The sequence below is a fragment of the Micromesistius poutassou genome (assembly GCF_964030765.1).
Source record: "Micromesistius poutassou genome assembly, chromosome: 23".
NCBI classification, from domain to species: Eukaryota; Metazoa; Chordata; class Actinopteri; order Gadiformes; family Gadidae; genus Micromesistius; species Micromesistius poutassou.
The window spans coordinates 10113869-10132793 of record NC_140293.1 but is presented as its reverse complement, the minus strand read 5'-3'; the positions used below and the strand labels follow the sequence as shown (position 1 = coordinate 10132793).

Below are 18925 nucleotides of genomic sequence, written 5' to 3'. Positions count from 1 at the left end.
ACGGTCGTCCCATGCCCCCCTGCCAAGCCCTCTTGCCACCCCATGTAAAACTTTCTAGATCCACCACTGGTCGGGATTAAGTAAATCAGAGTTCATGTTAGGAACTATTGAAATAATTTGTCAAATATACTGCAAACTAAATCAAACTCAGAAATACAAATGACAGCCTAACAGAACACGATGACATCGCTAACCTTAAAGGCCTGTTTTTGGCTGATATTTTCTGGTTTTCTTTCTTTGATGTCAATTGTCCACATTAGCCTACCATTTGTTCTAACCATGTGGGTTCGGGAGAAATTGGAACTCATACCATTTGAGCTTTCATATATTTGAAGAAATGCTTTATCCGAGGTCAAACTGAACTGGGGGATAGTTTCAGACTGTCAAACTTCGCTTTAGTTTTGGTTGCAGACGGTCATAGGCTAGACTATGGAACAAACTTAATTGAAGACCATCTATTGTATCTACATTTAACAAAAATGCTTTAAAAAAAATGCTTTAAAAATAAATATGTAACAAGATAGTTTTTACCAACCGATACTGAACAGCTATAACCTGACCTTCTACAATAGAGAAAACAAAAGAGAAACATGAAACCATCGACCACTAAGACCCTTATCAGATTCAGATTAAACTTCATTGTCATTGCACAAGTAAGGACAACCAGTACAACGAAATGCAGTTTAACATCTAACCAGTAGTGCAATCATTAAAAAGTGCTTGGAGAGATGGAGAATGTTTAAAGGAACAATTGTTTTGAATTCAGATAATTATTTACTACCAGTTAACCAAACTAAAAATAAAGTGTTTTGGCCCACCAAACAAATGTTTTTCATCTATTAGTCAATGTTTAAAGGAACAATTGTTTTGAATTCATAAGGAATTCCAATACAATTTATTCATTTTATTGAGTATTTTAGAAGGAAAAAAACACCTTAAATCAATAGACTGAATCCGCGCAGTGGAAACGAAACAATCTTTTTGACAACAATATGAACAGTATTTCTTAAGGCACAAACTGAAATGAGATTCAAGAACATGAACTGAAGCACACCAGCAAAGTGGTACTGGTGGGCTTGGATACCAACAGACCTCCCCCTGCAGCACATATAGCACAACATCAACACAAATGTATTATTCGGAAGACGGAAATATGTCTAAAGCCTTTCCAGTTATCTCACCACATAAGCCCGCCTACTGCATCAGTACTTGGTGTTAATTAAAGCGGCATTGGCGCCCCCCTGTGGAGAAGTCACTGCCTGTGTACAAGGTAGAGTTCCATGCATCGTCCCTCATGGTCCCTCAAAGAAGATTTCCACACTTTGCTTCTTTTGGTTGCGATATCTTAAGTGTGCGGAAAAGCACTAACATGTATTTATCGTCTGCCTATTGTAATTGTGTTTTCTTTCTTTCTACTTTTTACATATTTGGTATACACGTTAATAAACTATGTGTGAGCTTCTGAATAATGTTTAAGTAACTTAAGGCAAAACAAATAGGGATAGTTACTTAGGCCCAACTAATCTATTTCCGAGTGATGGTAACCATGGTGACCGCCTCTCCTCCGTAACCAATAAGACTTGTAACCATTACTCTGTACCTATTCCGTCCAATAGCATTAAGCGTGAGCACGCTCTTTCCATGAATGTTAACAATAACAAGATATCGTTCCCGGTAAATGCTCGGTATGACGAAGTCATCCTGACGTGACATCCTGACATGATATTGGTTACAAAGGTTTAATCACCCATACAGTATGGTCCTTTAATAACCTTTTAAAGAAACTATTATCATCATCATACAGCAAAGCATGGCCTTGGCATATACATTTCAATTTTGATACTAAATGACTCAATGAATCATTTGTCTGTCTTTATTTTCCCCAGAGCTGAAGCATTAGGGTCTCTGCAGCAGTATGTCTCGGAGACACTTCTATACATTGATGCAGTACACAACTTCAGTGGTGGACAGACAGCGAGTAACTGGAGGCTAGAGAGGAACACAGAATGATCTACACTGAAGGAAATCCCAAATCTTAAAAAGAAAGAACAGCAGAAGGAGCTGGCTACTGTGCTGAAGTCCACTCGGGAAGGAGTGAAGAAGCTCACCAACTTCCTGGATGCTGTGGAGAGGCTGGCTGTAACTTCTCAGCAGGTGTTCACGGGCGGAGGAGAGGTGGTGCAGCTGTCTCTGGGGATCAGCCTGGAGAGCGTGGAGGCCATCATCTCAGCTGCACGGCTGGCCTGTCCTCTCCTCCTGCGCTTCAAGAGAGATGCTGAGGTCTTCTTCCAGCCCAGCCTCCACAACGTGGCCATCTTTGAGGCTGAGTTAGAAGCATACATAAACACCTTTGAGGAAATCTGTAAGATCATGGACCCAAGGTAGGCTGGTTCAACAATGATTTATAGAAATGTCTTCTTCAAGTTAATAACAGCATCATTTGACAGTAAACCATGTCATTCACAGCTCTGTGGGCTTTGAGGACAGACGAGGTAAACCACCACGGGTTCAGTGGGTTCAGGATATAACATTGGATGTCCTGCGAAATATCAGTTCTCACGTCGACCAGCTTTCTGATATCAGGTGAGCGCCACACAGGATCTGGAGGTGGAAAATTATGACTTTCAATGTTTTTATCATTGACTCTTAACATGGTATTTGAGGTGCAGATCAGCCAAATCGATTGAGATAGACAATAGTTCATTACAGACATACTAGGTGAAGCCCAACTTGAAAAGGCATTCAGATAAGACCAGACCAGGCGGTCTGCTGAGGGAGGAGCAAAAGCATTGTTTGCTTTGTTGTGAAAGTTAATATCAACTCGCTGACTTGCTAAAAAGAGTCCATCAAGATATGGCAAACATTACACACAGAAAACAATGATTGTCTAAGGACAGAATTAATTATATATTTTTTATCCACTTTGTCCAGGAAGGACAAGGACTTCAGACTGACGTTCTTATTCCAGGAGAAGTCGGTGTCTGGTTTTGTCGACCAGTTCAGCAAGTGTCATCCCAGAATGCTCCAGTTCTTTGAAGACATGGAGGGCTATGCCGTCCAGCTGGACCGGATGAAGAAGGGCTCTGAGATCTCTAGTGTGGCTGGGAGCTCAGTGGGGGCCGTTGGTGGGGTCATGACCCTTGCAGGTCTGTTGCTAGCCCCGGTGACAGCTGGGGGGTCTCTGGCTCTGACCGTCGGGGGGTTGGGTCTGGGGGTTACCAGTGGAGCAGCCTGTGCAGTCACCACAGTAACAGAGATAGCAGTCAATGAAGTACAGCAGAAGAAAGCCAGTGAAAGCCTTGAGAGCTTCATGCAGGATGTGAATGCAATCCAGGGGTACCTGGATGAGGTCATCAACCAGAGGGAAGAGAAATTAGGAGAGGATCATTGGGATAGTGCTATAGGAGCCGGGAGAGTGGTTTCTAACGTTGGTGGAATTGGCTCCAATGTTCGTATGATTTATAAAGCTGGAAAGGCTGCAAGAATTTCAGGAATAACAGAACAAGCAGCAAAGGGAACTTGGGCAGCGACCAAGGTGACTGCTGGTATTGGGTTGAATGCCTTGTTCATTGGTATGGACATCTACACCATCTGTAAAGAGAGCAACAGTTTGGTCAGAGGGAAACAGAGTGAAGTCTCAGAGTTCATCAGAGCCAGGGCGGCCCTTCTGCGCTCAGAAGTGGACTGTTGGACAAGAATCCATGACTCTGTGGGTACTGGCAGGCAGAAATTAGAGAGTGGGAAAAAGGTTCTTCAGAAGCAGGATTGGATTGGAGATTTGAGAGTTGAGATTGACAGGAACACAGAGAAGGACACAGAGAAGGACACACAGAAAACAAAGAAGTCGAGAAGACAAAAACGTAAAGTTTGTTGTTGTTGTAATGTTGTTTTTTAATGTAATGATTTTAACCAGAGCTTTTTACATCTTGACTCTTGCAGACTAGAGTAGCTGGAAAGTGATGTTGCGACCTAGAAATATAACATATCCAAGCTAAAAATGTAATTGGAAAACAGTGACATGCAGCATAGAATGAAAAGGAAAGCTAAAAGTGGGAATGTTTTTGCGAAAAAAATTCAGAGAAGTGCACAGGAAAAAGAGAAGGAGGGAAATGAAAAAGGAGAAGACAGTAGGCCTGTACGGGAGAGAGCAGGAGGCTCAGAACAGGAGACGGCCACAGAAGGAGATGAAGAAATAAGTGATGAAGTAGAAGGAAAAGAATGAATTGAATGTGAGGGATGAAGAGGAGGGTTCAGATTCAGACAGAGGGACAGAGGCAGGGAGTGAAGAGGAGGCAGATGAAGAGGACAAGGAGGAAGAGGTCCCAGCTGAACCCCATGCTATGTTTCTATTCTTCGTCGCCTAAAGCTCTCTTGTATGTCTTATGTACTTCTATTGTACTTAAAAATAAATTTAAGGTAGCCTGCTTTTACTTTAATTTTGTATTGTTTGGGGTTTCATACTTCTACTCCACTTCTTTTTGGAGACAATTATTGTACGTTTTATTTACTAGATTCATTTTGAAATTAAAAGCCTACTTCTACTGTTAAGAGATGCACAGTTGTGTTTTGTTTGAACACTGGGCTTGTCCCAAGCATTAAGAATGCTTGGGTAGTGTGTTTGTGTTGATGATATACTATAACAATAAATAGTTTAAATGTGTATGTATTTTCCTGTTCTTGTTTCGTAGAATCCATTTATGTATTGGGATCCTTCACACGTACGGTCGTCCCATGCCCCCCTGCCAAGCCCTCTTGCCACCCCATGTAAAACTTTCTAGATCCACCACTGGTCGGGATTAAGTAAATCAGAGTTCATGTCAGGAACTATTGAAATAATTTGTCAAATATACTGCAAACTAAATCAAACTCAGAAATACAAATGACAGCCTAACAGAACACGATGACATCGCTAACCTTAAAGGCCTGTTTTTGGCTGATATTTTCTAGATAGTTTTCTTTCTTTTGATGTCAATTGTCCACATTAGCCTACCATTTGTTCTAACCGTGTGGGTTCTGGAGAAATTAGAACTCATACCATTTGAGCTTTCATATATTTGAGAAAATGCTTTATCTGAGGTCAAACTGAACTCTGGTTTGAGTGGGATAGTTTCAGACTGTCAAACTTCACTTTAGTTTTGGTTGCAGACTGAGGTCATAGGCTAGACTATGGAACAAACTCAATTGAAGACCATCTATTGTATCTACATTTAACAAAAAAAATCCTGTTTGTTTCTAGCATTCAGAAATCCCATAATCAGACCCAAAATACATTGAGATAAAAGCACATTGACATTTAAAAAATAAGACCACAGAAATCTTGTTGGAAAGTGGTTGGTATGATTCATTTTCATTTGAAAGAAAAAGGACATTTTAAAAGCAGAGGATGACAAAAGTGCATTAACATGAACATATAGCCGTTGTTGAAAGATGGATGTTGTACATGAAATAACAAAACGCAAAGAAAAGATGGCGGGGAAAAAGTATGTATTTATTGACAGCGTTGTCGTCCGGTTGTGGACGACAAAGTCCATAAGTGCATCGGACAATGAAAATCCACTGCAACAAAGTCAACTTATTTCAGCTTGGTCGATCTGGAACATGAGGAATGAGATAGCAAACAAGAAACACTTGAATTACTTCAATTATGGACGTGTAAATACATGTATTCACGAATGTCTGTGTAGTTTCAATCTGGTGGTTTTATAACTGGCTAGCATGGAAAACGGTTTGGTTTTAAATTAGCTTAAGGTACATTTTTTGGGCCGTCCGTGATTAAATGCCAGCAGTCGGTTGCACCAGCAGAACGTAAAGCTCGCCTTAACCCTACGCTCGACGTAGCTAGTTTCAATCTAAAGGTGTTCTAAATTTTGGTTGCACCACCATAACTTAAGTTTTAACGTTACTAGTAGTGCGTAAATTGTACCAGTGTCGCATTTAATGACGTTTAGATAATTTCAAGCCAATCATTGACAGCAAACAATGTAAACAGGAAGTAGCTGCTACCGGCAAGTTTCCACCTTATCCGAGTGAAGACGCGTTAGCACCCAAATGAGAGGGCAAACAAAACAGTTCAACAGTCATTTATTCTCTAAAATTGACTTGGGCGGTAGTGAGGTTAAGTTATTTGATGGCAGATTTTTTATAATAAATTGCAGCTCATTGCTGCTTTGTATGCTATTCGTTGTGTGAGAGTTTTTGTCTGAGTTAGCCTTAGGGTTGCCAACCGTCCCGTAAAATACGGGATCGTTCCGTATTTGGCAACTAAAAGACCTGTCCCGTAATTAACTGATACGGGACGCACTTTGTTCCGTATTTTGGGGTTGTGGAAGAATGACAGCTCGTTAAGGTGATTCTCAGTCACTCGCTCACTTGCGGACTGCGTGCGCACCTCCCACGGCCACACACACAAGCAATAAGAAGCACTGTACCTGGTGTCTGGAAACGCGCTGGGCTCTCAATCACTATGAAGTATCGTATCTTATCAACCATTTCAGCGCCGTGCTCCTCCAGTCCACAACTACCGTATACAAAAAAATGGATGCTGCTAGGCAAAAAAACTACCTCAGAGTCAGAAAGTGCGTTAGAAGAGGACGTCAACAACAACAACCTTCCTCCTCCTCCACCAAAGAAAAAAGAAAAACAAAGTACAGAGCTGAGTGGGAAAAGAATATGTGTGGCTAGAGAGCATAAGGGACGACGTGTCCAAGGCAAATTGTACTGTCTGCCGCTGACTATTTTCAATTAGTCACAGAGGAGTAAATGACGTTAAGCAACATGCTGCTGGTGAAAACCACAAGAAAAACGAGAAGCAGAGGAGAAGCCAGGGAGCCCTGACACAGTTCCTTGTTCGTAAAGCAACTCCAGAGGCTAACCTGAGAATCTGTTATTTTGCACATTTTGAAAAAATTAATTATTGAATGATAATCGGTTTCTCATGTAGTCTATACCCTAAGCATAACCACACACTTTGGGGGTTTGACACAAAATTTAAACCTGAAATTGGGGGGTTAGACCCAAAAATGGGGGGGTTTGGCACGCGGCCAAGAGGTGTCCCTTATTTGAAACTCTGGGAGTTGGCAACCCTAGTTAGCCTCTACCTGGCTATGCATTGTATGGAATAGCTCTAGAATATTGGTTTGTACGTGGACCGAAACCGAAATCGCGCATATAGATCTACATCATCATACTGATGAAATGGATCGATACGGTCACGGACAATCCATTCCTGGCGCAAACCGCGTTGAAACTCCTCTTCCCATTGCTCAAAACGAATAGCCATCTTTGGTATTTAAATCTTTTAACGTATTTACCGGTCTTTATGGTTAGAATGGAACTTATACCAGCTAGAGGGGAGGTGTAAAATATAAGTTATAACTTAGTGTTACGTTGAAACTATCTGCTTGGTGCAACTGCTATTTTTTTAGTAGAGTGTAAAGTCGAACGTTTGGGCAATTTACGTTCACCGTAGTCTAAGTGGGACCTTACGTTCTGCTGGTGCAACCAGCTGCAGGGCTTTATTACAGCAGGGATTTTACCTTCTATATATTTTCTCCACAAAAGCAATCTTAAAATGTGTTTGAAATCGATATTAAAGGATGGGCATTGGCCGGCATTACACTGACGTGATGACCCAATCAAAGTGATTGTTTGGGCCGTGAGGGATTATGGGTAACGATGAGAGGCAGGAAGAGGAAGGCCTCTTCAAAATGGAGGACTTAATAACTAAGTATTTAATGACAGTAGCTTGTTACAATGATGATTAGAAAAAAAGGAGAAAACAAGGGAATAGCAAATGAAAGAAATGACTGACAAAGGTGGTCTACAAGCACAGGGCGGGGAATCAGACAGACAGCTAGTGCTTGTAGAGAGAAGAGAGGAACGATTCCCCTCCTTCCTTAATTGGTCATCCATACCCTATCGTCCGTCCACCTTTCTCCCTCTCACTCTCTCACTCTCTCACTCTCTCTTGAGCACTTGTGGTCAGTAGTAAAAAAAAATATATATATATTCACATGAAACTTTTTAAACTCAGTATCGAGACACATAAATTATTATCCTTCCCCCTTATGAACAACCCCCGGAAAGTCCAACATAGTAGAGAATATTTACAGTCTTGGAGCTTAAAATTAAACACTAAAGAAAAGGTCAATTCAATCTTTAAATCTTTACAGAAAGCAGCGTTCGTCTCTGGCCATCATCATCATCATCATACACACACACACACACACACACACACACACACACACACACACACACACACACACACACACACACACACACACACACACACACACACACACACACACACAGAGTAAATAATTCATTCAATCACTGAGCAAACAAATACGACATAGAAAGCCAGACTTTGGGTAGGGTTAAAGAATTTGAAAAATAATTATAATTATAAAATATTATTAATTATCAACAAAACAATTACAAAACATATAATTTGGGTTTGTCAGCTTTGGTTTGTGCAGGGGTCGTAGCTGAGGAGAAGCACACACACACACACACACACCAGTTTAAAAGGACAGGCAAACCTCTGTTTCTCTCTAAAATAGTGCTTGTTATTAGTGTGTGAGATTTTGAAAAGAAGATTTGTACTACACCGCCCCTTGGTGGCCACTTGCGCAGTTGCAGTAAGTAAGTAAGCATTTATACTAAACAAAAATAATTTCTAAAACGTTTTAAATCGAAGTAGATATTTTCCCTTCCTAGAGCTGATGAGTGAAATAATAATAACACCATCATCTACAAATAGATGGGTCCAGCTGTCCAGTTGGGCTCTCCTTAACATTGTATAATTAAAAAAAAAAGCTTTGTATAATTAAAAAGTGTGTGTGTGTGTGTGTGTGTGTGTGTGTGTGTGTGTGTGTGTGTGTGTGTGTGTGTGTGTGTGTGTGTGTGTGTGTGTAAGGGAGAGACAGAGAGGTGTGCTACAAACTCAGGGTTGGGGCGAACGAAAAAATATAATAAAAACAGAAAATTAAAAAAATTAAATATTGAAACAAACTAATCATAGTTGTCTTGGAGAGGGGTCCTTAGGGAGGATCGGTTAAGACTTTGCAAAGACTGGTCTAACAAGATGCCCGACTAAACAGCCTCTCAATAAAAACAACGACAACCAAAGACAGTAAATCTCTAGTAAGTGACAGAAAATAACAAAATAGGCAAAAGTAAATACACCCTATCAGAAAAAAAAAATATATATATTACCAGCAGATCCAACAGACGGGCCTGGGCCTTCTTCAGCTGGAGGAGAGGTGGAGACAGGTAGAAACAGAGAGAGAGGGGGGAGAGAGGGAGAGAAAGAGGGGGAGAAAGAGAAAAGAGATGCATATCATTCACCACTACACTTTTCCTTCTCCTCAGCATAAATATTATGGTGCCATCATTAATTCCATGCAGGTTTGTTAAACAATGTAATGACTGATAAAAAATAACCATCATGATTGACAGGGCGTGTGTTAAGTTACCCCACAGATCAAGGTGACAGCGTCCTGAATATGTTTCCGGTTGATTTCATTCAGCTCCCTAGAGAGAGAGTGTGACAGTTTGACCACTGTCCCTGTCTGTCCTCTCACCATGGTTCTGTACTGCAGACTAAAAGAGTCAGGGTGGGGCTGAGGGCTTTAAATATGGTGTCAGGAAACACCTGCTGCCACTGATTGGGCCAAACCATTTTCCCTTGTGTCAAAGGAGGACACTGGACATTGGACATTAAGGGGCGACAAGCCTAAAATGCACTAGTGAAAATCACTGATCTAAAAGATGAAATGAACTTTAACATGGATGCTGTATTTCGATGAGTTTAGTTATGGTTAATTAGCAAAATGCCCCAGTATTATAATCCCCCTGTTAATTGGGCCTGTCTAGTGGGAGGGGCCATGGGGTATAAAAGGGGTGGGCTGCTGTCCTTCTGACAGTCTGCTGTATGCTGTTGCCAGAAGAGGTGGTCTGGGTTGCTGTTGCCAGAAGAGGTGGTCTGGGTTTAGTACCACGAGATACTAAATATCAACTGAGGTGATTATTCTATTATGTTGTAAATTATGGTTGAATGCATTCAGTAATTGAGTTTAATTTGCATTTATTTTGCTAATGGATTATTTGATTTATTGACATTGATTATTTGAAGTACCGGTATTTGATTTAGAATATGCTTGATTTATTATAGAGAATATTTGATTATTTGATTGTGGAATTGGTTTTGAGTGTTTTATTTTTACTATTTTCAGATGTTTGGCTTTTGGCCTCCTCTGTATGTTTGCACTTATCTGACACTTGGGGGGAATAAATCTTGTTATAAACCGATTTGCAACTGTGTGCCTGCCATCCTTTGGGTTTGAAAGTCCGGTGTATTAAGGGTACATTACCTTCACCCGAGGCGGGGTGTGACAATTGGTGGAAGTGGTGGGATGGCAGGCCGCAGAGGTTTTAACAAGCCTGGCAGAGGCAGAGCGAGAAGTGGGTTACGATCCCAAGTGTCAGTGCTAGCAATTACAGAGGAGGCTGAAGAGGTGGCCAAGCTGAGGGCCATGGCTATGGAGCTGGAAGGAGCGGCGGCCATTGTTGAGGATCGTGAAGGATTTGGACGGAACACCGAGGAGGCGGCGGCCATTGTTGAGGATCGTGAAGGATTTGGATGGAACACCGAGGAGTCTGAAGAAGATGTTCAAGGTTATGAGAACTTGGGGGCTAGGCCTAAGCGGGACAAAAAGGGGTCTAGAAAGGCTAGGTGGTCTGCTGAGCCACCGAGGCCTACAACAATGCCAGGTGAACCTACACTGGTTGATATGTTCAAAAACTTTTTGGTTGGCCAGCAACGTAGGGAGGGTGTATTGGTCCGTGAAATTCAGCAGTTAAAAACTGCCATTACAGTGCCTAACATAACCGCCTCACCTGTTAGCCAAAATGCTAACCCTCCTCTTAACCTTCCTTCTGATGGTAGTCTTCGTGTGCAGATGCCCACCGCCACTCCCAGATCTCAAGCTTCAACACCAAATCCTCCTCCGTCTCCGTCCAGAGATTCTTCCAAGACACCTCTGCGTCCAGGTCCAAAGATGCTTCCTTTCCAAGAGGGAGAAGACATTGAGAACTTTCTTGTGCGCTTTGAGCGGATTGCTCGCACCTGGGGCTGGCCTCCGTCTGAATGGGCTTGTCGGCTCATTCCTCTCTTGACAGGGAAAGCCCTGGATGCCTACTCTGCGATGGAGGAAGATGACTCCAACGTCTACGCTAGCCTTAAAGAAGCACTCCTTGCAAAATTCGACATCTCTCCTGAGACATACAGACTTCAGTTCCGGTCAACCTACATTCCCCCGGGTGAATCTCCCAAGGAGACTTATAACAGACTCAAAGGACTCTACAGAAGATGGATCAAGCCAGAGCAGCGGTCCAAAGATGACATCGCCGAGCTTGTCATTCTTGAGCAAATGCTTCGCATGCTTCCCAACGAAATGAAGACCTGGGTCAAGGAACACGAGCCAGAAGATGGACTTACTGCGGCTAAGCTTGCAGGCCAGTACTTGAATGCTCGCAAAGGTCTCAGAATGCCAAGGCAACAGAATACACGAGTAGCAGCCCAAGGGGCAGCTGACATGTCTCACAAAGGAGGTGAGCACAGAGCCAGTGGTCCCGTGAGTGTTCCAGGCACCTTTGGGGAGAAGAAAGGATTCTGGAGACCGGGTTCAGTGAAGGATCTCATCTGCTACCACTGTCAACAGCCAGGGCATCGGGCCTCAGTCTGTCCTTTGAAAGGGCCCAAACTGTCCAGCTTCTGTTATGTGCCACATCCATCTCTCCCAGCTTCAGTTGTGGCACCGTTCCTAGCACCAGATCCTGAGCTTGAACCTGACACTGAGCCTATCATGATCCCAGCTTGTGTTAACGGTCGTCAAGTGCAAGCACTACTTGACACAGGTAGCTCTATGACACTGCTCAACCATTCCTTTGTCTTGCTTGGCAATCTTGACTATCGGCATGCCACAGCCCTACAGTGTGTCCATGGTGATCAAAGAAGATATCCAGTGACTGATGTGACCGTCGTCATTGAAGACCAGGCTTTCTTGCTCCGTGTGGGGGTTCTTGAAAACATGCCCCATGACATGATCTTGGGCAGGGACTTACCCATTCTCCATGACCTTGTGCATCAGGCACGCCAGAAGCGGGTGAAGTCCAATTCAACCCCAGTCATTCAAGAGGCTTATCCAGTACTTACCCGTTCCCAGACAGCCAAGCCAGGGCTGGAGCCTCTTCCTGACTTGGACCCTTCTTTATGCCAGGGTGGACGGAAGGGACCCCTGAAAAGCAAACGCCAGCGCCGCCTGGAGAAGATCCAAGGTACTCCACTGTTAGGCAATCTCTCTAACTTGAAACCTGATGAAGAGTGGCAGGTACCTGAAGACATCAGAGAGCTACAAAGAGCCGATGCCTCACTGGCACCCCTACTGGCAAAGTTGAAAGATGCTAACGTCACCTTGCAGCCAGACCAGAGTGAGAAGTACCTCCTGGAGGATGGAGTCCTGTATACAGCAGGTCAGCCAGAGAATCGCTTGGTTGTTCCAACTTGTATTCGGCCTCTTGTACTCCATCTGGCTCATTCCATACCCTGGTCTGGTCATCTTGGGCAAGACAAGACTCTGGCTCGAGTCAAAGCTCGCTTCTTTTGGCCTTTAATGGTCAAAGATGTCATTGAGTACTGTCAAACTTGTCCGCAGTGCCAGAAGACTTCTCCGAGACGACCTGAGAGAGCTCCACTACTACCTCTTCCTCTCATTGATGTTCCTTTCCGGAGGATTGCAATGGATATTGTCGGACCACTGGACAAGAGCAGTGCAGGCCATGAATATATCCTTGTCCTCTGTGACTACGCAACCAGGTTTCCAGAGGCCTTCCCACTGAGGAGTATCAAGACACCCAAAATCATCAGTTCACTTGTCCAGTTTTTCTCACGAGTTGGAATTCCAGATGAGATAATTACGGACCAAGGCACAAACTTCACTTCCAAGCTTATGAAGCAGCTTCACAAACAACTTGGCATTACTGGCATTCGCACCACCCCCTATCATCCACAAACTGATGGTTTGGTGGAAAGATTTAACCAAACACTGAAGGGCATGCTACGCAAGTTCGTAGACAACACCGGTCGAGACTGGGATAAATGGCTTCCCTTTGTTCTCTTTGCTTATCGAGAGGTACCTCAAGCCTCTACCGGCTTTTCGCCCTTCGAACTTCTGTATGGGTTCCCTATTCAAGGTCCTTTGGATCTCTTGAAGAAATCCTGGGAGTCCAAACCACCCGCACCACAGGGTGTGCTTTCTTATGTGCTGCAGATGCGAGACAGACTAGAACAATACCGAGCTGAGGCGAAACTAAATCTTGGAAAGGCCCAGCTGAAGCAGAAGACCTGGTATGACCAAAAAGCACGACACAGGGTGCTACGGCCAGGTCAAAAGGTCATGCTCTTGCTTCCAACCTCCAGCAATAAGTTGCTAGCCCAATGGCAAGGTCCTTACTCCGTTGCCAGACAAGTTGGACCTGTCACCTATGAGATCTCTCATCCGGACAAGGGAAAGGCATCCCAGGTATACCACATCAACCTTCTAAAGGAATGGAAGGAGAGGAAAGGATCGGTGGAAGGAACTGATGTCCAGGACAGTCGAGGACCTACTCGGAACAAGGAGTTACGAGTGGAAAAGGTGATGCTGGCACGGGAAGTGGGAATGGAGGATGCCGACGAGGATACAGATCTAGCCGTGCTTACTACCTCACAGCAACCTGACGTGAGTCACTTGCCTGCACAACCAGCCCTTGAACTCTTGCAGGTGTGTGAGGAGTTCCCAGACCTTTTCAGTGGAAAGCCCGGGAAAACTCCATTAATCGAGCATGTCATTCGGTTAAAGAACCCTACCCCTATCCGTCAACGCCCATACAGGGTGCCTGAGCGAATGACGGAACACCTCAACAATGAGATACAAACCATGCTGGATCTAGGAGTGATCGAACCCTCAGACAGTGAGTGGTGTAATCCCATTGTTCTTGTTCCAAAGAAAGACAACACTATACGACTCTGTAATGACCTACGCAAAGTGAATGCAGTTTCTAAATTCGATGCTTATCCTATGCCACGAATTGATGAACTCCTTGAGAAACTTGGCAAAGCTGTGTTCATTACCACCCTTGACCTGTGTAAAGGATATTGGCAAGTGCCTTTGGAGAAGGCATCAAGGGAGTACACTGCCTTCCGTGGCCCAAAGGGTCTCTATCATTACACAGTCATGCCGTTTGGACTCCATGGAGCCCCTGCCACTTTTCAGCGGCTTATGGATCGAGCTCTGCAGGGATGTGCCCAGTTTTCCGCTGCATATCTTGATGACGTGGTGGTCTTTAGTACTTCCTGGGAAGACCATCTTATTCACCTGCGTCAGATCTTGCTCCGGATCCATTCCGTTGGCCTCACACTTAACACCCAGAAATGTGAGTGGGCCAAAACGGAGGTTTGCTATCTGGGCTACCATCTTGGCAATGGCCAAATACGTCCCCAGGTGGACAAGGTGAAGGCAATCCGAGACAGTCCTAGACCACGGACAAAGAAGCAAGTCCGGTCATTCTTGGGGCTTTCTGGGTGGTACAGGAGATTTGTGCCACATTTCTCTACCATCACGGCTCCTCTTGTAGATCTGACTACCAAAGCATCCCCTAATCCGGTGAAATGGTCAGAAAGATGTGAAACTGCCTTCTCCAATGTCAAAGCCATCTTGTGCTCTTCCCCGGTCTTGCAAAGTCCTGACTTTAACCAAAGATTCCTTGTTCAAGTCGATGCCTCTGGTGTGGGCCTTGGAGCCGTCCTAGCACAAGGAAAGGAGGGTGAGGAATGCCCTATTCTCTATTTGAGCCGTAAACTGCATCCCAGAGAAACTAGGTACTCTGCCATTGAAAAGGAATGTCTTGCCATCAAGTGGGCATTGGACAGCCTTCGGTATTATCTTCTTGGACGGACATTTGATTTGGAAACTGAACACCGGGCATTGAGCTGGATCAACTCCATGAGGGATAAGAACTCCCGTGTCACCAGATGGTACTTGGCATTACAGCCATATTGCTTCAATATTACTCACAGAGCGGGAAAAACTAACTTGCTTGCCGATTACCTGTCCCGCCTCCCTGAACTTGCAGTTCCTGGAGAGGAGGGAGGTGATGTGACAGTTTGACCACTGTCCCTGTCTGTCCTCTCACCATGGTTCTGTACTGCAGACTAAAAGAGTCAGGGTGGGGCTGAGGGCTTTAAATATGGTGTCAGGAAACACCTGCTGCCACTGATTGGGCCAAACCATTTTCCCTTGTGTCAAAGGAGGACACTGGACATTGGACATTAAGGGGCGACAAGCCTAAAATGCACTAGTGAAAATCACTGATCTAAAAGATGAAATGAACTTTAACATGGATGCTGTATTTCGATGAGTTTAGTTATGGTTAATTAGCAAAATGCCCCAGTATTATAATCCCCCTGTTAATTGGGCCTGTCTAGTGGGAGGGGCCATGGGGTATAAAAGGGGTGGGCTGCTGTCCTTCTGACAGTCTGCTGTATGCTGTTGCCAGAAGAGGTGGTCTGGGTTGCTGTTGCCAGAAGAGGTGGTCTGGGTTTAGTACCACGAGATACTAAATATCAACTGAGGTGATTATTCTATTATGTTGTAAATTATGGTTGAATGCATTCAGTAATTGAGTTTAATTTGCATTTATTTTGCTAATGGATTATTTGATTTATTGACATTGATTATTTGAAGTACCGGTATTTGATTTAGAATATGCTTGATTTATTATAGAGAATATTTGATTATTTGATTGTGGAATTGGTTTTGAGTGTTTTATTTTTACTATTTTCAGATGTTTGGCTTTTGGCCTCCTCTGTATGTTTGCACTTATCTGACACTTGGGGGGAATAAATCTTGTTATAAACCGATTTGCAACTGTGTGCCTGCCATCCTTTGGGTTTGAAAGTCCGGTGTATTAAGGGTACATTACCTTCACCCGAGGCGGGGTGTGACAGAGAGATATGGAGGGAGAGACAGAGGCAATTAGAACGAGAGAGAGAGAGATGCATGAAGACAAAGAGTGTGAGAGAGACAAAGACGAAAAAAAAGAGAGGGGAGAGACATGAACAGCATGTTAATAAAAAGTAGATTTGCCTATTGTGAAAGGTGTGTGTGTGTGTGTATACGTTTCGGCCTTCTCTTTGTCCTGGTTCTTGGCTTCAGTGATGCTGTTGAGTCTCTTCCTGTCCAGGATCTTCTGTGGTTCCTTCTTCTCTCTGGGGAAGACAGTGATTTTTGACCTTACATACATCTTTTATAAACACTTTTATTTGTAGATATTTTTGGTGGTTTTATTTATACTTAATATACTATTTCATGCTTTTATTTTCACTTAATACATCCCAGGATTTTAACTCTTATTTTTTATTTAACACATCTTTCCACTCTTTTATATTTAGTTTACACATCTTTCCATGCTTTTATTTTATTTTTACTTTTCACACGTCTCCCTGAGCTTCTTGAGCTGGGTGGCCTGGATTCCTACAAACTGAGCCAAGAAAGTGCAGCCTATCTATATTTGCACTCCATGTGCTCCGGGCTCCAATGTGTAATGTATAAATTAGCCTAGCGCTTAATGTTCACTTGTAAAATGTCAGACTTCTCCTCCTGGCTAAATAGAACATTTTATAAAAGACAAATATTATTATTCAAAACTTTTCTTTTAAGAGGCATGAAGTCTGAAGTACACTTACTGGAATGAGAGCCACCGCGGAAGAGAGGGAGCGAGCGTGAAATCATAGTTGTGCCAAATCAATGCAACAAGGCTACACACACACACACACACACACACACACACACACACACACACACACACACACACACACACACACACACACACAGATTGATTGCAGCCAAACACACACTCACATGCACAGGAACAGCTGTGGTCAAGTGAGGTGCACATGTGTCAGAGAGAGATATGCCATTGGCTTGATGCTTTCTTCAACAGTGTTTTACTAAAGCACTAACCTTGACCGTGTTAAAGTATGTTTGTCCACCAGGCGTATGGTTGATTGTCCATTGCATGCCTGATCACACATCGGGTTTGACAATCCCACATGTGGTTTAATGGGGGTCCTTTAATGCAGTACTTTACAAGTTGCGCTACAAAGTTAGTAAGGTGTTCCAAATTACAATTCATTTATTTACGATACATCAACAACACTGTTTTAAAAAGCTATATTCATCTCTACCTTTCCCTCGCCCCTTTTCTTCCTGGAGAGACAGATGACAAGTGGATGAGAGGGATGGAGAGATGGTGGGATGTAAAGAAGCAGTGATAAGTTAATAAGGAACACAGAAGGAACCAGGAACCATGACAGACAGAGGCCGCTGGCTGTAGGGCTCAGACCACATGCCCCGCACAATAACTAGAGCACTGCGTGTTGCTAGGCCACAACGTGACTCGCGATAGAGCGCCGTTTGCAGGCAACAGTCTCCCTCAGATGGGTCTTATGTGTTGAAAGACATGCTAATGCTCCAGGCTAGCAAGAATCAGCCCGCAGGCTTCAGTTGTTGCCTGGAAGGAAACAGTTGGGCTAACAACCATTAGCCTAACCTCTTTAAGCCTAACGATTGCACATGTCACAGAGTCAGGGAAGGTAATCATTAAAACATTTTTGTTTTATTGATTAACTTATCATCAATCCACAATTCAAAACGTCAGCACGAAAGCCAGTTATACTGGCATAAACTAGTAAAGGCAAGCAAGCCATTCTCTGAAGGGAGAGAGAAAGCAAAAGCTAATTTGAAAACATACGTTTATCACGCAGAACAGCTACTGGGCGCGTAGAACTCATTGACGAAATGCAGTTGCAAATGTAGTTTTTACCAACCGATACTGAACAGCTATAAACCTGACCTTCTACAATAGAGAAACCAAAAGAGAAACATGAAACCATCGACCATCAAGTGAAGACCCTTATCAGATTCAGATTAAATTTTATTGTCATTGCACAAGTAAGGACAACCAGTACAGCGAAATGCAGTTTAACATCTAACCAGTAGTGCAATCATTAAAAAGTGCTTGGAGAGATGGAGAATGTTTAAAGGAACAATTGTTTTGAATTCAGATAATTATTTACTACCAGTTAACCAAACTAAAAATAAAGTGTTTTGGCCCACCAAACAAATGTTTTTCATCTATTAGTCAATAAATAAGGAAATCCAATCCAATTTATTCATTTTATTGAGTATTTTAGAAGCTGAATCCGCGCAGTGGAAAACCATCTTTTTGACAACAATATGAACAGTATTTCTTAAGGCACAAACAGAAATGAGATTCAAGAACATCAACTGAAGCACACCAGCAAGATGAAGAAGTACTGGTGGGCTTGGAGTTTTTGAAGTAATGCATGGTAGAGACAAGTCTTTTATGTCCAGAAAACAAAAGCAAATTTGAAAACATACGTTTGTCACGCAGAATAGCTACTCGCCGCGTAGAACTCATTGATGAAGACTTGGCCAATGGGTTAAGCAAGAGAAAAAAAATGTGTCCCTTGAGCCAAAAAGTTTGCCCAGCCCTGTTATACTCATAACAGTTACACAACAACAGTAGTAAATAAGTATCAAAAAGTTATCACAACACGCCCCACTCCTTCCGTAAACTCTTTCTCTTTAAATATCAGTGTTGAATTAGTTCTGAAACAGTGGAGTCACTGGCTCTTCAAAATGACAAGCCGAAGAGAAACCTTGGCTGCACTAAGGTAACTTTTCATCTTATTTCTAGTTCATTTTATCCCGTAACCTACTTTTAAGGATATTGCATTGTCTACGAAGACAGGAATGTTTAAAGAAACAATTGTTTTGAATAATAACATAATTATTTACTA

The 18925-nt window shown here is 43.1% G+C and overlaps 1 pseudogene across 1 annotated transcript; it reads left to right on the top strand.

Moving 5' to 3' along the window:
* The first annotated feature begins 1546 nt into the window (after positions 1 to 1546).
* On the top strand, positions 1547 to 13942 carry LOC311368790 (annotated as a pseudogene). The gene is made up of 8 exons: positions 1547 to 1566; positions 1887 to 2381; positions 2467 to 2583; positions 2932 to 3860; positions 10504 to 10677; positions 11182 to 11541; positions 13255 to 13781; positions 13934 to 13942. The product of its transcript is annotated as an uncharacterized misc_RNA (transcript).
* Positions 13943 to 18925: the final 4983 nt, after the last annotated feature.